The 27,748-nt window shown below is 43.5% G+C and overlaps 1 protein-coding gene across 3 annotated transcripts in view; it reads left to right on the plus strand.

The window, feature by feature from the left end:
• prkcab (protein kinase C, alpha, b) overlaps positions 1-27,748 on the plus strand; it is a 90,582-nt gene that overhangs the window by 793 nt on the left and 62,041 nt on the right. The window lies entirely within an intron of this gene.

A 27,748-nucleotide genomic window follows, 5' to 3' on the forward strand; every position in this document is an offset into this window, starting at 1 on the left:
GATGTCTAGCTGGTCCCGACATTTAAGCTAAGGGCCTAAAGCCCTGCAGAACTGAATAATCAGCTCCCAAACCAAGCTTATACCTCATTTAAACGAGTGCAGCGCATGAAGTTGTTGCCGTCAACTTTTGATGTCCCATTTATGCATTTTGTGGCAGCGTCCTAATTCTAATTTTTGAAACTTAACTCAGAATATACACTTATGCTCAGAATGTGAGTGCTTTGTGTCCCAGTGGTAATGTAACCACTTAGATGTAGAAACCATTTGACTTGAAAAACCTGTTATTTTATCCATTTCAGTTGGTTCCGTTAATATGGATTAAAAAACCAAAAAAAAAAAAAAACCCGAGCAAATAAGTTCAAAATTCAAGTTTTATTTTCCTTCCCCTCATTAGAGAACATGTCATTCTGCAAACAAGACAAAGAGGTTGTTTATCCATTTGTATACCATTGAATACCATTTTACCTTCCATTGAAATGTTATTTAACAAATTTTACCTGTACTTTTGGAGACCTTCATGGCCATGTTGTTACCATTTGGCTCTGTGAAGAGAAATGCATTTGCTTTTTGTAAGAATCAAAATACAAAAAAAAAAAAAGAAAAAAAAAAGCTGGAGTTCAATACTGGACATACCTTTGAGGGTTCTTTACACCCTTAGAGCCAGCACGAGGGGCAGAGATTGGTCGACTAGGTGCACGTCGTTTGACACCCTTTGAGACTACAGCGGTGGGCAGAGGGAGGTCCTTGGAGTAGCTGGTTTCGCTCGAGTGAACTCTGCTTCGCTGGTAGCTGTTTCTGGACTGGACAATGTAGCTGGATAGAGGTGCAGGGGGTGGTGGTGGGAGGATTGGTTCACTCACCCCCTGTTGAATCTCAACTTCCTGGGTGCTGGGGACTGGTTCTTGTGGAAGCACAGGAGCAGTCTTGCCATGACCTGGCTGGTAGCTTGCTGGTTGGTAAATGCCTTCAGTTGGACTGGAGTAGAGGTTTTCTCCCACTGAGAAGCTAGGAGAGGCAGGACTTTCTACCCCCGGATACACTTCAGGTTGTGCTCCCAAATAAGTAGAGAAACTAGGGAATGAGTGTTCTGCTACTGTAGGGGTGTAACCAGGCGAGGACCCCTGCTGCTGCTTAACTTGGTCATATTGCTGCATATAGTTGGAGGCTCCACCATAACTTGGGTAAGACAGACTAGCCCCAGTATTCTCAGCAGGATATTGAAAGACTCTCTCATAGATGAGGTGGGGAATGTTACTTGAATCACCTCCCGTCACACTGGAGCCAGTGTTCCAGTTCGGGGAACCAAAACCGGAGTCAGCGCCTTGGTAACTACTGCTGGAGACTGGTTCAGGCTGCCAAGAGTAAAAACTAGGTGACTCGCTCCCAGAGTTGGTGGCCTGAGAAGGGGAGGATGGCTTAGGCTCAGAGTAGACAGGTGGACTAGCATAATGAGTGGAGCCACCAGTGCTTGGAGAGAACGCTGCGCCATAGGTAGAAGAAAGACTGGGTGAGGTCAGTTGAGGTCGCACAGGCCCTGGCTGAGACTTAAACACATCACCTGACTGGTAGCTGGGGCTTAGAGGAAATGTGATTGGTTCGTTAGGGCGGTCTACTCCCCAGTCTCTTGCGTTGCCATTAACAAGTCTTTCTACCTTAGGAACACTGCGCTTGTTGGTCAGGGTTTGGCTACTTGGGGCCAAGTTTGGCTGCTTTGGAACTGAAGGGCTGCTGTAGCTTGTGTATGCAGGTCCAGTAGCTTGGCTATGGGACCCCACCCAGTCAGTCTGATCTGAGGCAGCAGAGTTTAGAATTTCATCTTCTCCATCATCCCCCATGTTATGGGAATCAGCCTTATATGGATATCCATAACCTGCAAGGTTAAAAGTTGATGAGATAAGGAGCAGTTTCTAAGGCCTAATGTGAAATTTGAAGAGACTGTACATTACCTTTTATAGCTGGTAAACCAACACTTCCTCCAAACAAAAAAACACAAATCCAGGAAAACCTGCAAAATAAGGACAGTAGTAGAATATACCGCTAACAAAGTCTGAGGTAATTGTAGCATGAGGGGGAAATAAAAGGTCCAAGAGCTCACAACATCAATGAAACATACCTGAAAAGGAGTCCAAGAGCCATGGCTATTAGCTGAGAAGCAACACCCAATAAAACTCCTCAGAAGCTATGGGTTGAGACGAGCAGTTAAATAAGACTTAGCACAAGAGCCCTCTGGCCTTCATTACTTGAGAACGCACCGTCTCTCCTTATATTGGCACACCAATTCCTCAAGTCCTAATGGAGATTAGCAACAGTTGGTTGCAACACAATTAGTTACCAAATCATTAGCAGGTGTGGCGTTTGGACAACCCCACCCCTAGTTTCAGTGTGAAAGACATGCTGTTGACATGATTTATGATTTGGATTCTTTGAACAACACTGAACACTGTTATTTGATTTGACACTTATAGCATTTCTACATCACACATTTTAACAAGTAGTAGTGCAGTCAAAAGGCCGTGGAAGTAGATTTTCACGTAATGCTTCTACGTGGAGTCAATGGTGCCACATGTGCCCTGAAATCAACACCATGTTGCCACCGTCTTTGCTAGTGTAACATTTCTCTCTAGACACCTGATACACTGGCAGGTAGAGGGGAGAATGTCTTAGGAAAGGTTCAGGAGAGAGGGAGATAGACAAAAAGACTAGGTAGAGAGAGTTATAATAGGGATAGATGAGGTCAAATGAAGGTCAGATAGAAACATTGAAGGGCTCATAAACAGTATGGAAATAAGGAAATGTGTGTATTATAAAATAGATAAGGAAATATGTGCATTGTTGGATAGAGAGAATAAAGTTTATGGAAATGGTATGTAAGTAATTGATTATGTCAGTTATCTTAAATTTAGAATGAACATCAAAACAAGATGTTTATAACAACTTTTATTGAAAATCAGTTGAATTGTACACATGGCCTTGCATTAGTGCGAGAATAACATTTATTTATTTATATATTTATTTATTTATCATCCACGTCTAGCTTGCAGTTAGATAGGTAAGATAGGTAAGTGCAAGCTCACCTATCTTTGGTAAGCTTGCACTTACCTATGTTTGGTCACACTGTTTTGCACCAGAGCTGCTGGCATCTGTGTGTTCTTCTCATGCCAACGAGTGTCACGCTGTAGGGTCATGTTACAGAGAGATGCTTCAGGGAGAAGATCTGAGGCTTTAATTAACTGTCTGTCCACTCCATGTGCACCTAAAATCCTGCTGGACATCCACATGGCTGCATATGCCCATAATTTGATTGCCTTCCCCTGGAGTTAAGAAATTACAATTTTTCTAGGTTAAGTGATGGGAGCATAAATGTTGGAGTGGATATGCTGTGCTCATGGTTATGTTGTGCATCCATGCCTCCGTGTGTGTGTGTGTGTGTGTGTGTGTGTGCATTCATGCATACCTGCGTGAGTACATGTTTTCATGTAGTAGAGTGTGTGTGTGTGTGTATGCCCAGCAGCAAATACATTTTCTGGAAGTTAAAATGTATTAACTTTTTCTAAATGACAATAGAGAGGTGAAGTCTGATGTAATTCTGTTGGCTGTAAAATTCTGATTTCTGTCATTTGGTGTGTAGTTTAACATTCCTATGGAAAATATGAATGGGATTTGCAAGAAATGCCAAAAATAAAGTCTGTGCTACGCAGAGCCTTACTAGCTATACTACGTTTTGTTCCACAAAATAAAATGTGTCAACTAACATCATCTTTGTGAATTTTCATCCTTCAGTTACTTTATATATTTATTGTTGCTAGCAAAATGCTAGCAACAGTATATCTCATGGGTATCCGTACAACACAGCCCTTATTTTGGACTCTGGCATACAAGATGACTCAAAATGGCGATTTGCGCTTGCGACATCTATATCTTGCCAGTCACTCATGCCTATCAGATGAGCTGTATGTGAGAGCAGGAGGTGGACTGTCCATTTGCAGCACTGTGTGATAATGGAGCCTCATGTGCTGCTGAGGCTTGACCATGAACACAACATGGCAGTGTGCTGATGGGACAGCAGACGCATGTTTCATGGATGTGGAGAGTGCTTGTTCTTGGAGAGAGTGTGGATCAGGAATGCATGGCTTTTGTCAGTCCTATGGCCGGATAATCCCCGGAGACATGGCTATACAGGCCTCTCACTCTCTCTTCTTCATGGGATGGATGCATAATGGCTTTTTGTCATTTTACTTACTATGGAAATAGACATGATACTGGATGGCTATGACATGTTATTGTGAGAGAGTCTTAACAAAGCAATAGAAAAATTTACAGAACGCTTCAGCTCAAGCCTTTATTACCATGAAACCAAGAGTAAAGGCATATCTTTCCTTCTTTGAATTAAAATTATATGCATAATTCCTACATGAAAATATCAAAACCACTGACACACACATCATTTGAATGTGATATGCTCGTATCTATGCCTTTAAAGATGACAAAGTAGCTCACGTGCGTGAGGTACAGATCACTGGCAGAACACTTGGCTTATAAAAGAGTTATTAGAAAGGTGGTAAAGCGTGGCTCCTGTGATCATTCATGTTTATCCATTTCCCTGCATGGCTGATTTTAGTTTATGGTTGTTCAGCTGTGGGCAGATCAAGGGCTGCCGAGAGGCTCCCGCTGTGCGTTGAAAAGCCTGATAGCAGCCTTTTTTCATCCTCCTGTGATCGCCCACCTCCGCAGCGCAACGGAGAGCAGTGGAGTGCGGCCCAAAGTAGCGTCATGGCGGTGGAGACGTCTTTATTGCACAGTAGCTCTGTGTGGGCGGAGGACCGAGCCCCTCCAGTCCCCAGGGCTGTGGGTGCTCTACCTTTTTATTGTTAAAGCACAGACTTGCACTATATCACTTCTAACAAAGCAATATCATGCATAATGCTGTTTACTCAACATACCTGCATTTAGCTTTTTGTTGTTGTTGTTTTTTTTCTTTCAACTCAATTGGATTTAACCTATTTTATTTCTGTTCACCATGAGCACTCTAAAAGATGTGACTCACCTCAATGTCTAAACAAATACCTTGTTATTCATGAATTCCAACTGTTTCTATGTTTGAAGTATTTACTCTACAATGTAGCACAAAAGTGCTTGTTTCTACTGTTGGCTGTGGTCCGTGATCTACTGTGGAGAATCTGCATCGCTGATACATCCTGTCATATGGACATGCTGAGTTATGCGCCATACAGCCTTTCCCATTATACAGTAATGTTGACGTCCCTCCCTCATCCCCTCCCTTTCTCTTCTTCTTCCTATACATCTTGTCTTTTTCATTTCCACGCTCCCTCATTGTTTGTCCTTTTTATCTCTTTTCTTTCCTTCAACTCTGTTTTCATCTCTGTTTTACTTAAAAATCCCCCTCTGCGTCAGGGGTTGGAGAATAGGCAACACTTTAATGTGACATAGAGGAGTGAATCATAATATTATGCTGACATCCAGTACCCCTTGCTCAAAAAGAAACGCTCGTGGCAAAATGTAAAATGTAGGCATCTGGACTTAAGCCATCATATTAAGCCACATTATGCATTGCACTATAATCCCCATTCAGTGATCTTGTAAAACATTCAAAGCTCAAGAAGTTTACATTATTTTAAAGTTATACTGAAAGTTTGCTGGAATGTGCTCGCTTCAGAAATGAACTTTAAGAAAGAAAAAGAAAGAAAGTGTAACTTGATCAATTATACACTTTATTAGGGTCGGCATATTAACATAACTCAAATAACAGGGAATAAGGTTGCATTGATGCCATAGCAGAAAGACAGGCATTCCACACTTGCAGTACTTGTTTTACCTCAGCTTTAGAAGAAAATCTGTGTGCTTAGTTAAAGTACAGGTTGAAACTTGAACATTGGCAAGCATCAATTTATTGGACGCCTTTTCATTAGTTACATGTTCCTCCTTTGATTTCACTCTGTCTTTACGTGCCCGATGCCGATGCCCAAAGCAAAATTGTCGCTGCCTCCAAAAAGCGATGAAGCAACCATGTGTCACATGAAGATGAAATCAGCTGCCCATATGTGGCAGTGTTTAGCGGTGTCGCCTGCGCTCTGAGGCTTCCTCCTGTAACGTCAGAGGGTGTCGTTGATGCCAGTGGTGCGAGAGCGTGTCTATGTGTGGGTGTCTAAAGTATGAGTAGGTGTCTGTGAGTGTGTTTCAGCGTTGGATCACTCGCCACCATGGTGACAGGGATGTTCTGCTCTCCTTCTCTTCTCGGCGCCCCACTCCCCCCACCCCACCACCCCACCACCCCCATCCCAACGGCCTTTGAAGTGGAGCGTCTGTGGAAATGACAGTGCCATCTGGAGAGTAGAGAGCCCAGGGCTGAGGGGAGAGGAGTACGTCTGGACACAAGAGAAAGGGAGAGATGGAGGGGGGGGGAGAAGAAGAAGAAACAATGTAGAGAGGATGGAAAGAAGCTGAGAAAGAGTCAAAGGTGGGCATGAAAGACAGAGGCGAAGAAACCGCAGGAGGATGCAGAATTACATGGGTGGAAGTGTGAGGGTGAGACAGATGATAAAGTCGAAGAGGCCTTTTACACATTCTGTCTACTTGCGGCTGAGTTCTGGCAGAGATAAAGCAAACAGTCTGACTACTCAGAGCAGATGAGAGAGAGCGGAGCGAAAACAGTGGTGGATATTATGTCTAGGTGATGACCAATTGTAAACCGCGGCCAAGTGTTTACCTGACCTGCAGAAGTCTCTGTTCTGAGTGGCAATCTCTCAGATGGTCGGGTGTGCTGAAGTCTTCCGCTCACTGCAATTGGATCTGGCAGACTTAATGTCACGATAATGCAGTGAGGTAAGGAAGCAGACAGCTGAAATTATAGTTAGTTATGTCAGTATTTTGTAATACTGTGTAACCCCAGTCCCATGTAGCTAGGAAATATTGACTAATTGGGGTGTTGTAGTACAGTGGGACGGGGCCTGAGTTCGTCTAAAGATGGCGCTACCTGTGATAACTGTGATAGTGAAATAAAATAACTTGGCGGTGCCTCCAACAACTTTTAAGAAGTAAACACAAAATTTGGTACTTCCCCTTTAAATAATAAAAGTTCACTTTAACCTAATTTATATTTATCCAAATAGTTTTACCCTTATAATTACAACACAGGATTTAGTTGAAACAATCAGAAATATTTATTACACAGTTAATAATTGGATTTAGAAATTAGTTAACCAGTTCACTGTTGACCTTTAAGTATGCATGTATAACAGTATTCAAAACTCTCATATAATGCACTGGAAGGTTTGATACACAAATGACCACGGTTAAACCCACTGAGAGAATGTAAAATCAAAGTGACCAGGTCAATTCAAATGTCCACAGCCCACACTCACACACACATACACACAGGGCTATTAAATGTAAACGAAAATAAAAACGTTGCAGGCCCGTTCGATGCTTGGGAGCGTGGAGGCCAGAAACGAATGGCCACTTCACTGGGTTTTAACCAGCACAAACAAAAAAGCACGTGCAATGTGTTAGTGTACTCACGAATCCTCACAGTCAGAGATGGAGATGGGGGGAAAAGGGGCAAAGGCAAGGTGCAGTTTCAGCGGCAAGGGGACGGAGCGTGCAGCAACACGGTGCGGAGAAACCACGCTCAAGTACAGCAGCTACAGTCTCTCTCCACGGTCCAGGGCTCTCCCGGTCCTCACTCTCTCCCTCTTATGGCAAATGTCCGGTCCTGAATCATACAATTCCTCTTAGTAAATAAGCTACAGGCCTATTCATGGCGAAAAACCCCACATAACGTATCACACGAATTAGCAATTGCTAACTACAATGCAGAATAAACAGTGTGAAGGCCTATGAGGAGGCTAAACTAAAGGCTAGCGGCGATTAGCAACTCGGCTCGTTTATACACGTTACAAATAAACAATAGCACCGAGCACATTAAAACACATGAATTTACCTCTGGCATCTTCACAGAGTTCACACACATCGACCACAGGACGACTCTCCGTCAGTCTTGGAAGTTAGTAGTGTTTTTACTTTTACAGTTTACAGCTATCCAACTCGGACGCCGATAAAAGCAGGCTCTGCTACCGCTAACTTTGCTGCGGCACGTGGGTGACGCTAAGTCCCTCCTACCTGAGCAAGGTGAGGACAGGATTGGCTCTACAGACATACAAAGATGGGAGAATAAAATAAAAGATGCTTCACTACCCCACAACAATCGAGGTCTCCTTGTGCTGACGTTACCCATGAATGATTTTTAAGATAACACCACTCTTTTATCTCTGACTTGTGACTGTATATAACATGACTGTTTAACATTTTATAATTCAACATTTTTAACATATTTACACTTCATGAACTATTATGTATTACCAACACAAACATTTTAATATCTGTATATGAATGAATGAAACTAATAGCCACAGGGCTACAACTGTATTGATCCCCAAAAGAGAAATTCTCTCTTCACTTGTCATCCTTCGCAGAAAGGTCAGAGGTCAGGTTCAGCTGCAGAGCAGCGGCCCTGGAGCTGGTAGGGATTCAGCGTTTTGCTCAAGGACATTTCAGCATGCTTGTCGTCACAGGAGCTGGGACCTGGCGTTTCTGGTTGAAGGACAGTCTCCCTACTCACTTCACCACCACCCTGCTGCCCAATGTTACATAAGGTATCGGCGTATAATCCCCATATGGCTCGAGCTGCTTTGTAACAGCCCTTCGCCGTCAGCCCTCTGCTTCCATGGTGACGTCTCCATAACTGTAACTGGCCTAGTTGGGTTTGAATTTACCACACATATTTGCATACCAATGCACCCATTTGCCTACTCTGTTTCCGACCAGATGAATATGCATTTCTAATCAAGCGGCAGTGATGAGATCTTTATCATCTGCACAGAAGAGGGAGTTGGGTGTAGGCTGCTCCGCCGCTCTCTGGGACATTTGTTCCCCCTGTGGGCGACATCATGTATGTGTCAGTTACCATGACGAGGGCTGACACATGCCTCCGACGAGACCGTCGCCGAGCCCTAATGGCAGCGTAGGAGGAGAGCCGATCACTTCCTCCACTAAGAATGGAGCAATGGACCTCATTAACCAATCAAGGAGCAGAAGTGCGGGGGTGTTGGAACATGAGAGCGAGAGCTGTGCATCTCCTGACGGGGAGCACCAAACAATAAACATCTTACACAACGCTGGGCTGAGACGCAGCGCCGCTCCTCTCAAGTGAGGCTGTTGAAATGTGAAGGGTCCTCCTGCTCCACTCTACTTTGTGTTTAAAGATGGCCCTGATATGTTCATTCATTGAGTCTTTGTTTTTGCCTTGTTACTTTAATTCGATGGGTGTTTTCTTTCTGTAAAATTGCTGCTCAAGTTTAACGTCTACTGTTCAACATTCTGTGGGTGTTTTCTCTGCCGTACTTGAGTGTTTACCCTGTCACTTGTATTTGTAGGAAATAGTGTGAGTGAGGGAGGCCATTACTTTAAAAGCCCATGTCATTATTTTTCTATTTAATCTCTCAAATATGCCAAAAAAGTGAAGTGTGTCTGTAATAAGCATTACTCACTGAATATCAAAAAACTCTGGGGATGTTGTCAAGTCTGACATGGTAGAAAATCTCATCATGGGAAGTGAGTAAATGAATACATAAAATGGATGGAACTAGGAAAACTCTGAACAAAGGTTCTAGAAAAAGTACAAAATCGCTTTTACACTGCTTAGCCCACAATATGCTGTCACTCTGTAAGCTTGTATGTCGCTGTTACTGTTGAGAAGCTTATGTGGTAGTTGTCAGGATGTTTGTTCTGTATCAAAAATTACTTCACTTAACATAGTTTGCTTCTTTTGCCTTGTCTTCCTATGCTTTTTTCCTACGTTCTGAGCAAGATGAAACTCGGGACAATTGATTTATTACCCTGAACTATTTTTTTTACAGTAGTTCAAAGGCTAAATCCCAAAGCAAAGTGCATCTTATGACCAGCATAATTATATGACCATCATCTGGAAGGAAACAAAGATAAAATACTGACCAAACAAGTGACTGGCAATGATTATGCCACTGGTCACACAGTCAGTTAATCATCTCAAGAAACAAATCCCATAATATATTCTGAATTACATAACAGCAAAGCACTCACATGTCAAACTTCTGATGAAACTAGTTTGCCACTGGAATGTCTCAAATCATTTTCCATGCGACTTGATTGACATCACAATCCTGTAGCAATCCTCTCAGTTTCATTTCAAACTTTATTTCAGTTATCTTGTGGAAGTAAGCAAGCTTAGCATTGAGTCTTAGAAGCGTCTGCTTGGGTCTCATTAAAACAGTCTCTGTGAATGTGGAGAAATCATTGAAACATTCCTCAATATGTCAACGACTTTAAACCCTCTCCCAGCTGAATGGCATTAATTACACCAACAGTGGAAGCTTAGCTAGCCAAGATAATTATGTGTAATTCTGCCTCTGCTTGTCTCCGCTCCACATTCAAAATGTCCCTTTTACTATTGAGTGTTGGGTCTCTCTTGCTCTCTCTCTATCTCTATCTCTGTCTGTCTCTCTCTTTGTGTCTCTCTCTCTCTCTCTCTCTCTCTCTCTCTCTCTCTCTTTGTCGCTCTTCCCTTTCTCTCCGCTCATCACTCGACACTGTAGCAAGAAAATGGTCCATTTCCATTTTGTTATCATGGTAACAGCTCTTCTGGGCAGTTATGATGTGTATTTTTATGGTATCAGATAGCATCCACTGCTGGTGATTACAGTGCCTCGGTTTTGTTCTGTACATCATGCATCCCCACCTAGTATATTATTATACTATGATAGTATGCTACACTATACTATACTACAGTATTATAGTATATTTATAAACAGGACTTTTTTTTTTTTTTTTTTCTAACTTTGTGGTATAAGGGGCTTGTTGTATCGGGCTTTTCCCTGACAACAAAATTAGTTCCCTGGGAATTACTCTTTTTGTCATCTGCAAAAAAATTAAATTAAATTCACCCACAAACCACATAGAAATGTGTGGTGGATTATCATGAGTTACAGCATATATAGATAAAAATACTAAGTGAGTCTCTACAGTAGATTTCTGTGCACTTGCTGTGCTTTTCAAAGGCCGTTGAAGTCGCACACTGTCAAGAAATATTTGCTGTAGTTTTTCTTTGTATGCATTGGTGGGTTGTCAAATTGAATTGTACAACTTTCAGCCCCTGCCCAAAAGGCCTTTTGATCTGTATGCAAGCTATCACCCCTAAAGACACAGAGACACAAGACTCTCTTATATGTCAACATAAGGGGATTACCACAGTCTGGGTGCCAGACAAAGGCTCTCATCTGAAGCTCGTCACTGTAAAGAGGGAATGTCGAGGACGAGAGAGGATTGGGAGCGAGCAGGACCGGATGACAGCGACTGGAAGTAGCAGGGGATGATCTACACTTTCAGATTTAAGTTAAGAGATATTTTGGGGTTTAGGCATAAGAGAAGGGTGCTGTAGCATGTTGCTGTCATCGGGTCCATCTCCAAAATGTCAACTTTTCAGGAACTAACAGCCTTGTTTCAAGCTTGATGACCATGCATTTTTGAGTTTATCTAATTGGTTTTGAAATAAATTTCATAAATACATGGGTTGTGGAATTTCTTCAACCCATAGAGGAGCATGTAATCCTTCAATTGATGCTAAAATATGAAAATTGGAGTTATGAGGTTTTCACCTGACAGTGACAATATATACTGTACCCTTATTTGGGCACACACACACATACCCTCACAACATTCCTGTGACACTATAGTTCATTTTTTTCCCACAGCTGCAATTGCACATTGCTAATGTCTGCATGTGTGCAATGAGCAGGTCACAGAAATGTGAACTGCTCAAATGTCACAAGCCTGTGCTACATTATCTGTCAGAAAGTCATTTAGACTAACAGCATAAGTTCTCTATATTTTTCCCTCATCTTCAAAAGCTACTGTACTGTAAACTCAGGCCAGATCTGCCAGCATGGTGTGCCAAGGTTACCATAGTAACTGTGCCTGGCCCACGCTCTGCTTGTGATGTGCCAGATCTCTGCCAACTAGTATACCCCAGGCGAGCATTCCCCTTTAAATAACCCATAACACAAAACACCCCTTGTTTCCAAATAATCCTTAAATGATGATTCTACACGGTAGCTTGGCAGCATCTCTTCAGCTCCCATTTAAAATGGGCCTCGGTAGCAGTTAGCTGTGACAATGCGTTTGTTTGCCTGTCTGGGTGGCATCTTGATGACATTATGGAGGCAATGTCTTCCCTCTGAATATGAGTGAAATGCTGAAATCCCAGACAAACAGCACTTGGTGATCACACTCGATACCACCGCCATGCGAGCAGTTACGAATGCCATACTCCTGAGCACCAAAATAGGAAGGAGACGATTTCATAACCGATTCACAACAGACTCTGCCACCATTTCCAGTGCTGCAGTGACCGTCAGAAGTGCATTATTTTGATTTTAACAGACTGTCTCAGCAGATCATGTCAAAATATTTCGCTTGCATAACACAATGTCATCTGGTGACATTAAAAAAGGGTCTTTTTTGGAGGCTCAGCAGCATTAGTCAGCTCAGAGTGGGTAGTTAATTGTCAGGGAGCTGCCTGTGTGTTTTTGCTGAGACACAATGCAGTGTAATGAGATGACACATGCTATTCCCTCATAATCTCTGTTTTAACAAACAAAGGCAAGAGAGCCGCTGGAAAGGGCTTAGAGCGAGAAAATGGGGAGGAGAGAGGGAGGAAGACAACGATGGAGAAGGAGAAGGCTCAAGGATGTGTGTGATACTGTCCTGAAGTAAAAGATTGTGTGTGCATGTGTGTGTGTGTGCCTGCTTGTGTGTGTATGTGCAAGTGCATGGGTGCCTGTGTGTGTGTGTGTGTGTGTGTGTATGTGCTGTGTGTGCGGTAAACAACAATAAAGAGTGACAGGAGCAGTCACAGCACTGTGATTTAATCTTTGTGGTTTCCAAAAATGGCACAAAGAAGAGAGCGAGACAGATGAAATCTCCGACAAGATGCAGTAAATGCTTGGCTCAGAGTCTTGCCACAAACATGCTGATAACTTTCTACCACTTTTGTTGAAGTATCTGTTACAAAATGATGATTTGCCTTTTTAATTATTTTTTTTATTATTTTATGTTTTTTTGGATACATATTCTGCACTAGAATATGTATCCATGTACAGGCTGCCTTTGTGTGGCTTCATAGTGGAAAGTGTGTCATGATGTGGTTTTCTGATGTATTTTAGATGCGGATTGGTGTGTGTGTCTGACAGAGTGGATGTGGAGTAGCCTGTGCTTTATCTCAGCAGCAAGTCTTGCAGTGCTTTATGGGGTGAAAGATGGCAGCATATTGAACCTTCATCCATAATCGATAGTACACCAATGATTTATATAAAAGACAGTATCAGCATGTAACAGAATTCCAACGTTAGACATTTACCCCCATATTGGTCTTATTCTTTATACACCTAAACCATCTGTTGCCATGACAACATAATATGTTCAGTGTCACTTCTTTAGTTCCTGTCTCAAACTCAAGGTGAATGGATCAATAAAGTGTGTGTGTGTGTGTTTGACGCTTAGCTGTCTACTCTGGATGGGAAGATTCTCCCTAGGGGAATTTAGACCAGGAGTGCTCACCTCTATGCGTCTCACCACTCCAGCTGTGCTTAATGAATTCTGTGGTGATTACACACACGGCTATTCCTGGACCGGTTTAATAGATATCAGTCTTGACCCACATAAGGTGAGCACAATGTGCACTTGAGGGGATTTAGAGCTCTGTCTGTGTGTCTGTGTGTGGGTTGGTATGTGCATACTTTAGTTTATGGCTACCCTAGCCTCATATATGAGGCTTGAAGGTCAAGGGAGGAAAAGCGAAAGTAAGATGTGAGTCTGGTTTTCAGCTGGTGCTCCTCCCCATGATCTCATATGCACACTCATCTTTTGTAAAAGGTTATGGTAATTGGCGTTTTCCATCCTGGGAAAGGTCACTGTGGGATGTAAATCAATTGCTATATAATGCCATCATGCCTACTCTCCAATACTAAACAGGGTTTATCTCAGCAAGAATCATAGTTCTTTTGTTATCGTGCAACATTAAACAGATGACGAGCCGTAAACAAATTGATGGACTTTGATAAGCAAACAGCCTCAGTAATCAATGGGATTTATTGGTGGACAGAGGGTAAGAAAAAAGGAGTGTCCAGTCAGTACAGCAAAGAGAGGAGAGGAGGAGGGAGAGAAAGATGCAGATAAAAGGTAACTGAGAGACACGTAATAGAAGAAAAGAGGGACCGTGTGCATGGGAAAGATGGACACATGGGACTTTCCCAGCCTCAGAGTAATATTTTGCTATTTCTGTGCAAGGACAAAGATGCAGGGAGCCAGAGAGAGCGAGAAAGAGGCAGAGGGCTAGAGAATGTGTGTGCCAGTTTTTTGAAGCATGTGTTCCCTCTTCCTGCTCCTGTGGTGCCGTGTGTGTGTGTGTGTGTGTGTGTGTGTGTGTGTGCGTGTGTGTGTGTGTGTGTGTGAGTGTGTGTGTGTGTGTGTGTGTGTGAGAGAGTGTGTGTAGTGCAGTTTGAGGGTCACCCAGTAAAAGAGACTGCAGCGCGGCTCTTAGTCATCCACACACCTCTCCCTCTCTTTACCTGTGACTGTCCATCTGTCTACATATTTACCACCAGAAACAGATTCCCTGCTGTAAACAAATTAAAATATGCAAATTAGTGCCTATATATAGGGTTACAGTAAACCCCCAGAGGTTCAGTTAGTCTGCTGAAATTTCAATATGTGTATGTGTATTGTAGTTTCTGTATGAATACATAAAATATGCAGATGACTTATTGTATTGTATTTTACATTTATCTATGCTTTATCTATCATTCAGCCTATCTGTATTCCTTTCTGTAGTGTTTTGTAGGCTGAGATTAGCTATACATAGTTTGGATATAATTGGGTTGAGCATACATATTTTTCACATTCATGTTAAGTAAGCATACTTAAGTTGTGCTTTTTAAAATCTGTGTATACAGAACCGTTCTGTGAAGTTACATGACTGTTCACACAGCAACAGAAGTGTTTCACTGTCACAGAATACTGCAGACTGATTATAGACAGTGTGATAATAGCTAAGAGACTCTGTTAACAGGTAATACCTCCAGATCTGACTATGATTGGACAGACTAAAGGCAATGAAACACACATATGGTACACACACACACACACACACACACAAAAACCATAGTTAGGTGTGGTACCAGCTCTTTAGATATACGCTGGTAAGGATGAACTCTCTTTGACACATTGCTACTCTTAGATGCTATAGCCTTAAAGCAGGAATTATTGCAGATGTAGCTACTTTTCAGAACACACCAACGCACATATATGCATATACTCTCTCTCTTTCTCTTTCTCTCTCTCTCTCTCTCTCTCTCTCTCTCTCTCACTCACACACACACACACACACACACATTCCCAGGCACACCTCCTCCTGCTGTATTCTCACCTTGTGCTCTCCGCTGGGAGGAGGGGGGAGAGGAGAGAGGACAGGAGACGGAGGCTGTCAGCGAGGAGTCTCTAATTGAAGGTGTCAGGGTTGCGTCTCCTCTTCTTTCCCAGCCTCCCTGCTCCGCTCAGGGCAAAAATAGCCACAGCCACAACAAGGGAAAATCAGCTCTTTGCTACCATCCTTATGGTAGACTGGAATGGAATTTAATGGACTGCATGGAAATTTATCCTTTGATCTCCATTTTTAGTCTCTATTTGGGTCCCACTGATGAAATTGCATGAGAGGGGAGTTCTTAGATACAAGTATTTTGGCACGGTGTGTGTGTGTGTGTGTGTGTGTGTGTGTGTGTGTGAGAGAGAGAGAGAGAGAGACAGACAAATGATGAAGGCTGCAGAGGTCCTTCCTCTCTGTTTTACTCTCCTGTGTCTTACAGTCTCTCCACTGACTTCGCTCATAATTGCCTCTCATGTAAACCATTACAGCACTGGCAGCCTCACCACATCACCTCACTCTAAAAAAGCAAAGAGTAACTCAGTGAGTCAAACAGAACAGTGAGTCAAACAGCCAAAATGCTACTAGGAACATTATGGATACTATCTCTACTTTAGACAGTTCACAGTAGGGAGAGACAAGATGGATGGGCAAGAGAGAGGCGGATGACATGTGGCAAAGGTTCAAAGTCAGAGGTAACTTTGCTAGTGCTTGAATTGCAATATAGTAATGACTGAATTGATTGATGAATAATATAGACAAAACATTCACTTTGATTATAGCCAGGTTCTCCTCAAAACTCTTTGTTGTTTACAACCTTCACTAATGCAGTTCTCCATTGTTGAACATCACTTTTCTCCGCTCACCAGTTGTCTTTCTGTATTTTTAAGACTCTGTTGTTACTGGCACAAGGAAATGTAAATGTGATGAATTTGCAAAACTGCAAAGAACCGCCCAATGAATCTCTGCTAGTTTAGTATTCAAGCCGGGGGGGGGGGGGGGGGGGGGGGGATGCTAATGTTGAAGGAACAGGACGTTTTTATAAGTTCTCTTAGATCATGAGGATAGATAGCCTGCCTCCTGATATTTACATAAAACAGTAAAGTGAAAGGGAAGGCTGTAGACTTTGGCTCTGATGGTGTGAAAGGTCGCAAACAGTAAGTCGTCAGCGTATTGATCTAATGGCTTTAATCAGTCCCAGCTTATCCATCTGTATTTTGATTATATATTTATTTTTCAGCATACAAGGTATTAGCTGAAGAGCAGAAAGACTCTCTGTACAAAGGTAGGGTTTCCCACATATTGATTATATTTGGGCAGCCCGCCCAGGGAAACTAACAGCCGTCCAAGTACATTTTTGTCGATTTATTTTGGGTGCTGTGATCCACTAAGCTGGCGTTCAAACCTGCCGTTTCTCATCGATGGAGATTACAAAAACAAGGATTGAATGCTGTGAAGCACTGAAAGCAAGTGAACTACAACAGCCATAATTCAACCTGTGGGAAACACCGCAAAGATTCCAAACTAAGACAAATTCTGTGAGGTAGCATACGTTTTGTGTTCATTATGTGCGTTTTAGTGTGTGTATTGCTTGAACATGTGGTCATGCAGAAGTGTGTGTGTGTGTGCAGTGAGTGTGAAAGGATTCTGTGGTGGTGAGTGTATTTTGCTGGTGCAGAAGGCTTCTTTGATATATTCACTGGAGAGGAAGCCCAACATGGCTCTCTGCAGAGCAGGAATAGAAAGCTATACATCAACCACACCCCACGTGGCTGCATGCAACAGCGCTGCACACACCTACTCACACGCAAGCACACACACACACACACACACACACACAACCTTAATGCATTGCATATTGACATTTTCTTCTCCCCGGCAATGACAGCAATCTATATGCTGAACCACTGCAGGTATCTTTCATATAACATACACCCCAGTCTATTTCCATCCACAGCAGTAGATATTACAAAGACACACTATCACTGAGACTTCCTTACAGGCACTGTAACGCCAACTGAATGTCAGACAGGTGTGTTAGCCTTGACAGCTCAGTTCAGACTCTGTCAACAGCTCTTTGATCCCAGCTGTTAGCCCGGACAGAGCCGATCCCGCTAAAACACCGTGGCGGTGGAGGCTGTGCGGTGAAAACGCAGGACTCTATCTGTGAGAGCAGCTCTTCGTGTGGAGCCAGAGAGAGCCAGCTGCTAAGAAGTGCTGTGGCAGAGAGAGAGAGACGAGAGCGAGGGAGGTGGGCGTAATTGTGTCTGAAAGTGAGGTTAACCATGTACGTATTCAATGGACCAGCCAATTCACCCCACTGTAGAGAGCGGTTAACATCAGCAGAAGGGCGCCACTTGTCCTACATGGTCTAGAGGGTTTTTGTCTCATTTCTTCCATTTGCCCCAATTCATGCTTTTTTTTTTGTTTTTAGGTTGAAACTGTGTCTAGCGCTCACCTGGCTCAGAGTCTTTGCCAAGGTGCTGGATAAGCAGTTGAAACCACAGTGGAAAAGATCTTCTGCGCACTTAGATCTATGCAATTTGCATTAATAGGCCAAGCTATGAGTGCCATGTAAGCTCTGATGAAGGACCGAACGCTTGGCCTGCTAAATGTAAATTGCATCAATAGAAATGTGTAGAATATCTTTTTGATATATGATTGAAAGTGTGAAGACAGTAAAAGTGGAAATTCACATATCACTGAATTACTCATTCAGCCCAGCATGACAGGATAAAAGGGCTCCAGTTCGTAGCACATCTTGGTCATTTTTCAAAGGACTTTCTCCTGATGCATTTCCAGTTTCACTGACATATAGCCCTGTCTGTTCAGTAAAAGGTCATGAGTTATTCAGTGTGGGAGTGAGCAGGAGTGCTGTCCAGATATAGCAGGTAGCAGGTTAGCAGGTCTATAGGTTGCTCTCTCTCCCCCCTCTCTCTCTCTCCGGTCTCCTGACTTTTACCTCAGAAGCATGTCGCTTCATGAATCACTCATGTAGGCTTTCTCCATTTGAAAACCCCAGGATGAGAAAAGAGTGACTGTGACTGTGTGCGTGTGTGTGTGTGTGTGTGTGTGTGTGTACATGTACATTGTTATGCATAGGTGAGCAAAAAAATCAAAGTGGTATTGAAAATTAGTGAAAAGTGTTGAAAAGATGACAAATAAAAAGAATAAGACAGCAGTGGGGTGGTGTGGGAGGGAGCAGGTGCTAATTGAAACCATCTTGCAGAAAGCATAGAATGCCATTTTGCCACGGCTGCTCCAAACAGTACAAGCCATCCATTCGCCAGGCTGACTAATCGCTCCACACAGGGGTGGATGCGGGCGTGTGGATCGGCCTGGCCAATTAGCCGAGCACAGAGCTGCCTAGTGATGAGAAGAGTCATGCTCCCTTCCTCAGCCGAGTGTCATTAATCAGCAATAAAAGGGCTGCAGCACAGCAGTACGCTGACTCCTTTACTACTTACACTGCACAGGTTTACTGGCTCAAGCCTCTTGACCTCGATACAGCATGACTGTGTTTCTCTGGGGCTCTGCAGTTTTCCTGCTACAAATACACTTTTGGAAGGCTTGAGAGAGAGAGGGAGAATGAGAGATTGTGTCTGTGTGTGTGTGTGTGTGTGTGTGTGTGTGTGTGCGTGCGTGCGTGCGTGCGTGCGTGCGTGCGTGCGTGCGTGCGTGCGTGCGTGTGTTTTCAGATCCCTCCATCTTTGAGTAGGCTGTGTCTGTGGCTGTGTCTGTGCGTTTGCATCAGTGTGAGTGGGTGCCTGTATGTGTCTTTGCATGGGTGTAGGTATGTGTGTGTGTGTGTGTGTGTGTGTGTGTGTGTGTGTATGTGTCTGGCCACGACAGAGAGCAGGCCCTGTGGCGAGTGTTGTCCAGTCTGGTCTTGTCTACTTGGCTGCCGTGTAATGTCCTGACCCTGGATCAGCTCAGCTGAAGGAGAGGCTGGAGGCCTCCAACTACTCTCTGCTCCACTTGCCTCCTGTCTGCTGACCCAGAGTCAGATCACACACACACTCCAACTCAATCCATCAGACGCTGCTCCTTTTTCCTCACCTTCTTCACACATTTTCCATTACCTTTCCATTTTCTTTACCTTTCTTCCTTCCTGCTTTCCTTTCTTAATTTCTTCCTCCATTGCCTCTTCTCTCCCTTCCTTTGCTTCCCTTCCTTCCTTCCTTCCTTCCTTCAAATTTTACACTGTACTATAAGAACATTAGACACTGTTTCTCATCTATCCACGACTCTTTGTTTTTGCATTGTGTTTTATTTTGTATTGGGATTTTTGTGATTGGGATTTTAATCTATTTATTGTCAAATTAATTTGTTAGTGTTATTATTCTAGATTTACTACTTGGTGTTTCATGCTCGCAAAAAGTCATAATGATTCATCTTAATTTAGGCATTGTGTTTCTTCATCTGACACGAGCTGGATGTGTAAGTCTCCCGTCATTGGACCATGAATATGATTCATACTCCAATATGAATTCACTATGATTCATGCAGCTCAACTGATTCATGGTTGGATGAAATAGTCAATGTTGTTATTAAAGTTGAAGTCACGTGCCATTTGCTACTTGTACAATGTTTTTGACTCAAGCATCATGTTTGTACAGATCTGACACATGCGCCAGATCTGACGGGCTTGTCTCCAATCACCAATGTACCTTTGATATTTTTATTGAAAACAGCTGCCAGAACTAATATTAACTTTGATGTGTACAATGATATATCAACCAACCCCTTTTACCTAACCTAATTGTTACTTTCAGCTGAAGTTATTTCATCCCAGGCTCTGTGTGTGTGTGTGTGTGTGTGTGTGTGTGTGTGTGCGTGCATAAATCAGCACACAGTCAAACAATGATAATACGAGGGAGCTGTCATGTCTCCCTGCTGTCCAAATGTCCCTTTTTTATGCCTGTTTCTGAGCGTGCTAAGCCATCTGTGAAATGGTGCTGGAGCTTGTTAGTTCTCATTGTCGCAGTGTTAGGTTCTCTGTTTGGGCTAGCTGTGTTAACACAGTGACTTTAAATGTGTCAGCATGTACCTTAGCAAGCTGTTACAATATGTCTTTATTTTGACACATTTCAGCTTTATCAGAATGACAGGAGAAGCAGGGGAGGATATGAGGCAAGACAAAGGTCAAGAGTCACACTCAAACCCATCACAGTGCGCAGCAGGTGCAGCAGCCCGCTCAGCCGCCATGTTGTATTAATTGTATATCAATAGCTGGCATTATAGTCTATCAGCAGCATATCCGGCTGTAGCTTCAAGTAACCTGTGGCCAGTGACTGAAAGTGATTATTTCAGAATAGGCAAATATGGTTTCAACACTTGGAGAGTAGTGTTACAAGTGTCCCTCTAGTTTTAATTGAGATTTTTCTACCGCAGGAGTGAGTTTGATCAATGTAACTCTTTTATTTTGGCTCGTTTTCTGTGGTCTCTTTCTGTGTGTGTGTGTGTGTGTGTGTGTGTGTGTGTGTGTGTGTGTGTGTGTGTGTGTGTGTGAGCATCTGTGCTGGGGAAGACAGAGAGAAAGAGAGACAGAGGATAAGAAAATGACTGTGAGAGAATTTAGGGACATTAAATGAAATTAGTAAAAAAGAAGAGTGCTATTTATGTTTCAGAATGTTCCGAGATAACATTAGCTTAGACTTGATTGGCCCCAAACAAAGTCTTGGACGTCCAGTGCCGCAGGAATGGAAAATGTTCAGATGTTGATGTTGTGCGGTATCGGTCAGTCCCCAGGCGCCACACTTGGACTTTGCCGTGGCCTTTGCCATTTGCCTGGCTGTGCTCTCTGAGTGGGCTTTGCAAGTAGAAGCCAAATTCCTAGTAAAGCCATTACCTGAGGCTACTAACTGTGTTTGAGCATGTTTGCATATTCATGTGTGTGCCTTTAGCGGTGTGCGTGTGTTTGCGTGTGCGCTTGTGTCTGTGGGTGTGTGTGTGTGTGTGTGTGTGTATGTGTGTGTTGACACCTCCCACTGACAGCAAGTCTAATTTACATCAGACTTGTCTCTCTAGTACTGTCTGCAGTAGCGTCAGCCAGCTGTATGGAGCCCGGCTAGCCAGACTCATTACATTACTACCACTGTTGACACCTGATACACTGACAGAGGGGGCAGTGGGCCAGACCACTGCAGGTGATACGTCGGCGACTGGTGGTGTGTGTGTGTATGTATGTGTGTGTGTGTGTGTGTGTGTGTGTGTGTGTGTGTGTTTGCGTACGTGCGTGAGTGAGTGAGAGTAATTGAGAGGATGAGGGGACAAGAGAACCAGACTTAATGAGTCTTAAACAGACAGACTTAAACAGTGTATGCGTATGTCTGTACATGTATTGGTTTGACAGAGAAAATGAGTGAGTTGCCAATGAATGTGTGTGTGTGTGTGTGTGTGTGTGTCTGTGTCAAAATGAGCAGTAGACAAAGAGTGTCCGTGTGTGCATCCACATCCGTGTGTGTATGTGAGTGCATTCTGTTTGTGCAAATGCATGATAGAGAATGTGTGCACTTGAAAGTATGAGGACGGATTTGCATGTATTTATGTGTGTGCGCACATGTGCATGCGTGCGTGTGTGTGTGTGCGTCTGTATGTGTGTGTGTCTGCCTCTGTGTTTAGAGTCATATTTAATTCATGAGGCTGGATCACTATTTCCCCTGTGCGACTCAGAGATGTCTGGCAGCCAAACACTCCCACCTGTAGTTTGGAATAATTGATCCAGTCCCCCTGTGGCTATTTCTTAATACAAACACTATTAGTGCTGCAAAGTGCGTGTGCATTTCTGTGTGTATGTTCTGTGTATGTGTGTGTGTATGTGTGTGCCATGTGTGACCACGTACTGTATGTGTTCCTACATTTGTTGAGCACTGAATGTGTTCCATCCATCTGTACATTTATACAGAGGCGTAAGGCGCACTGTAGCGTGTAGCTGTGATCCAGCTGGAAGCCTCTATTTCAAAATAATGACTCTGATTGTAGAAGAAAATAGATCCTTCTGCTGATAGAAACCCATTGCTGCTGGGTCGAACCACTCAGGGAGAAGAATGGAGAAACACAAGGAGGTGTGGATATGAGTTTTTACTGTTAGACTGGAATATAACCGGCAAGTCTGTGCAATTCTGTGTGCTTGGATATGTGTTTTAGGTGTTGCAGTCCTTCTGGGTTGCTATTTAGTGTTTCTGTGTTGGGAGAGTGAGAAACACACACCACAACAACATACACACACACAAAAAAAACACACACACACATACACACACACACACACACAGGGGACATCATCTCTATTGTCTGTGTCTGCTGTAACAAGGCATTCAGACATGCATAATCAAGCAGAGATCTCAGGAGACAGGGAGCCACGGTGATATCTGCCATCGCCTGTCAACCTGCATCGCTGCGTGGGAGGAGACTGGGTTTCCGCCAACCAGAACTTTGGAAGCTGTGATGCAATCTGACAAGGCCAGACTCACCTTGACCTCCATTTTAGCTCCTCCCACCTTGTCTTAACCAATAAGATATAAGTTATGAGTCCGAGGCAGCTTCCATTCGCTTTACTCTAACTGCGCACGAACACACAGCAGTTCGGCTGAGCTTGTCATGATTGTTTTGTTTTGCTTTTTTGAAAACTGAGCAGCATCCCTAGTGTGCTGAACCTCCCCTGAGGTATTTTCTTCTCTGTTTTCTGCAATTCCCCCGTTCCCATGTAGAAATTGCAGAAATCCTCAGATATGCACACACAAATACACACACACAAATTTTCAGAGTTGATTATGAGTTGATTAGTTTATTAGATTGTATTATGGTGATGGAGGTAATTGCTCCACACAAACCAAATCTTGGGGAAGTTTTGTGTTCCCATAGGGAGACATGCGGAGGAAGATTATTGTGTTGTTTTCTCTTCTCCGTTGTTCTCTTATGTGCTCTTCTCTTCATTGTATCTTACCTCATCCTTTCTTATGTTTGTTTCTGCTCTCGTCTGTCTTCCACTCTCCTCTCCTCTCCTCTCCTCTATTCTTGTTATCTGCACTTTTGTCAGTGGTCTCTGTGAACAGCTCTATTGTCGCTTTCAGGGTCATATATTTACTGGTATGTGTGTTATGTGTGTGTGCGTGCATGCCTGTGCATGTTGCGTGCTCATATGTGTGTCCTTATGTGCCTGTGGCATGCATAATCGAATGCGTGGGTTGAAATTGAGTTTCCAGCCTTCGCTGCAGCTGCAGTTACATTCCCTTGTCATTCCCTCCCTGTGCAGGTACTTGCTACTTGGTGTATATCACACACACTGCACCTCCCAGGAGTGGTAGGAAAAGGACAGTGAATTATATTGTCACATCCCGTGGCAATTTGCTCTACTCCAATGTTACCTCCACAGTTAATAAACAGCCCAACCTGCTCTTGCTTGGACTTACCTGATTAAAAGCCCAATTTCCTCACAGGGATTATTAAAGTTTAATCTTATCTTAAATCTTTAACTTCAGACATCTAATATCAGCAGCATGCACAGACTCTGAAAGGGGCAGAGGTGAAATTCTTTAAAAGGGCAACTTTTGGACTGTCCTGGTGGCTTGTTTGGCTATGATGCCTACCATGTATGTGCAGTTCAAACCCAGTCTAGAACCTTTGTCGCCTGACATTCACCCAATTGTCCCATGTTTTCTGTCTCTTTTCACTGTGAACTGTCCAATAAAGCAGAAATGCTGTGAAATCTATAAGAGTCAATGGACATGCTCAACTCTGTTTGGGGTCTCTAGGCCCATAAGAATTCCGGGTGAAACTGCACTAGGGCTGCTGAAAGTGAAGAGGCATTTTGAGACTTTACTGATAGTTTGGCATGCTATTTTAAAAATATGGCAGATTTTCAGACCAAACGTAATCACACATTTAACAGTGTGAAAATCAGACAGTTGATTTTAATAGTTACTTCTCAGTGCAGCCTGGCATCTCTCCGAATTTTGGCAGTTTTTTTCATTTGAAAGGAGCTCAACATTTTCTCTGTACACATTGGATAAGAGAAGGAAGCAAGTGTCTTATGATGTTATAGAGAGAATGAAAACATTCATGTGGCCTTAAATACTCACTGCAGACCAGTGTAAGCTCTTGCACCAGGGTTGAATAACCTATATATAATGGAAATACTGTGATTTAAATGCCTTTCAGACTGGCTAAAGTATAGTAGTAAAAAACATTCAGGCAATCCAAGGAAAATGCAAAGTGAAATACCATTCCCATCAAAAAGTATCAGCAGGCATATAGAAAGGCCACTCCTGGGGTCCCTGACTGTCTTGACTTCAGAGTTGCAGTCCAGCTGAGGTCACTGGCCATCCATCTCACCAGTCCTTAGAGAGAGCAGTTGGTTATGGGTCATGTGATCTGGGGCCTTGGGACCCCCAGATCTGTCACTCACCACAATGGCAAGAGGTCAAAGGTCACTTCTTGTCATTGAAGTCGGAGATTGATTGACAGATTTCTGCAGGGCATATATAAAACATGTAGTATATGAAATAATGTTTATTTTTTTATGATGATATTGACACAGAGTGGTATGGACAGATACATTTCTATACACACAAGCACCACCATCTGCTTACAGTCCAGCATGGGCAGTTGATAACAAGTCCTGACCAGAGTTGTGCAGTGTAGTGTTTCAAAGTTTGCTCCTCTTTGTTTGTAAAGCATTCATTTATTTTCCCCAAAAAGGTTATTCTGACAGTCAACAATACAAGTGGGGTACTGCCTAGTTGTATAGAGTTACCAAATAGGGCAGAGCTTTTTTTGCTGCTTTTTGCAGAACCAGCGAAGCAATTTGCTTCAAGTACAGCTGAAACCATGCATGACTGTATCTCTGAATGTCCAAGAGTGTGAGGGGAAGGCTGAGGAAATGGTCAGGTCGGTAAACAACAGACGGATAGAGTTTCTCTTTGAGGTTGACATGTGAACCCTATCAAAATTTGACGAGAACTTGACACAGGACAGGAGTATGGATCGCTACTGTATATAGGCTAGTTAGATCAGTCTGTTATATGATTCTTTCTATGGTTATCTTTCCAGCTCTCCCCATCACTCTTCACTTAAACAAGTTCGTGACAGGAATAGCTTCTCATTCACCATTCACTCTGCTCTCACATGCATGTTTGTCTGATACTGTCATTGTGCATGCACGCACGCGTGTGTGTGTGTGTACACACGTGTGCATGTGTTTGCCCTATACACTACTGCCTGTGTATTTATAGTGTCCATTGGCCAGGTGTAGAGCAGGGCAGGGGAAACATCCGCCCACCTCTCCACTATGGTGAGGTGCAGTACACACTGTTCTAGCCATGGCCAGAATCAAGCCTATAAATAACCAAGAGAGGACAATACACCTCCCTCTCCCTCTCTCCTCTCCTCTCCTCTTCTCTGCCTCTCCTTTCTTCTGCCTTTTTTCTTGTCTCACCTGAAATGGCAGAGAATCTGGTACAGAAATACCAAAGAGCTGCAACGAGGGGAAAGAGGAGCATTCTACATGATCAGTGAGCGATTGGAAAATGTATCATAAGAAGAGATGTGTAACGAATAATTTGTGTTTACAAGGGGGGGGGGGGGGGTGTCATTCTCCTTCAATCCTCTTCACTACTTCCGGTCATCATTTTAATCTGGTCAGGACCTTCCGCATGTCCTGATCACTTGATTTGACCCGGACAGTATTTCTTCCCTAGAGAACATGTTCACACCAGAGTACAACAGTTGTTTGAGCAGATAAAAGAGCATCTCTATGCACTGAACCTCCATTTGGCTCCTTTCCATCCATCCGTCTCCAGACAGAGTCATTGGGACCCCTGTGATACCAGACACATCCCTAAATCCCTGTGGATTTGTTCCTCACTGGCCATTTACCCCCCCACCCCCCACCCCACACACACACACACACACACACCCTCACCCCCCATGCAGTTCCCTCTTCCCCCCTGTGGATCTTAGATCAAAGCCCCGTTCTCTTTGTGTTAGGCTGCACTCTGGGTGCCAGGATCAATGGAAAGTGTCTGGAAGGTATTGAGTCGGTCCGGCGCTGCGGGTCTCCTGCCCTCTCCCTTATCTCTACCGTGAGCCTCTCTTCTGGGCGACACTACGCCATAATCCCATTAACAGTGGCCCAGCAGATTACCAATTTCACCAGATTAGCCAGACCTAAATCCACACTTCAAAGGATCACTTGTGGGAAGATAGGGATGTGGATGGAGAGGTGTAGAAATGCCACCGAATGTGTGTGAGAAAAATATGTGAATGCTCTCCCATGGAAACAGGCACGGACGCATCTGTGTGTGCGCACACATACACATGTAGACATATAGACACATGCACATATCAAAATAGTGTGTACAAATTTAAGGCATAATGTGCTTACTGTCTTGTACACACACACACACACACACACACACAAGGAATGTGTGTGTTGGGTAAGCTGCTTTGTACTGCCAAAGCCCCTTATCTGTGTGCTTATGCAATTAGGCTGGTGAAACAAAGCCCATAGTAATTAATCATAACATCCCTGACGATATGTCACTGTGCCACCTCTGCTCCTGCTGCTTTCCCTCTGAGGACTACAACCATCTGGATAGAACTACACTGCCCACCACTGTGCTTCACAGCCAGATCCCTGTCTCTGGGTGACAAAAGATGTATTATAGCAATGTATTTTAAGTAGGCAATGTTAAGATAACAAAAAAAAAACACATCAAGACTCTTTCTCTTTCTGTCTTTCTCTCTTTTTCTTCCTCTCTCTCTCTCTATCTCTCTCAAACTCTCTCTCATGCATGTACATTGTTGAGTGTAAGACTTATATTCGTCCTCCTTGTTTCAGCCCATGGCGTGGAGCAGGTGTAGATGTAAGATGGTGTGCGGGTAGTGTGTGTGTGTGTGTGTGTGTGTGAGAGAGAGCGAGAGAGAGAACAGGAGAACATGTCTTTATAGCTCTCTTATAGATTTCCACCTGACCAACCTCCCATAAGCCCCTTGAGCTCCTCTGTGTTTCAACCACTGGAGCACATTGGCTCACACTTTCTTAATGCCCAGGGTTCCTATTTTTATTTGTGTGTGTGTGTGTATGTGTATGTGTGTGTGCAAGTTGTCACCATCCAACAAGGATTATAGTCACAGAGAAAGACTCTCCGTCTCTGTCTTCCGTAAGTCAGGGTAAGCCTGCCTGACACACACACACAGACACGCGCACACACACACACACAC

This window comes from Centroberyx gerrardi, chromosome 7 (assembly GCF_048128805.1).
Source record: "Centroberyx gerrardi isolate f3 chromosome 7, fCenGer3.hap1.cur.20231027, whole genome shotgun sequence".
NCBI lineage: Eukaryota > Metazoa > Chordata > Actinopteri > Beryciformes > Berycidae > Centroberyx > Centroberyx gerrardi.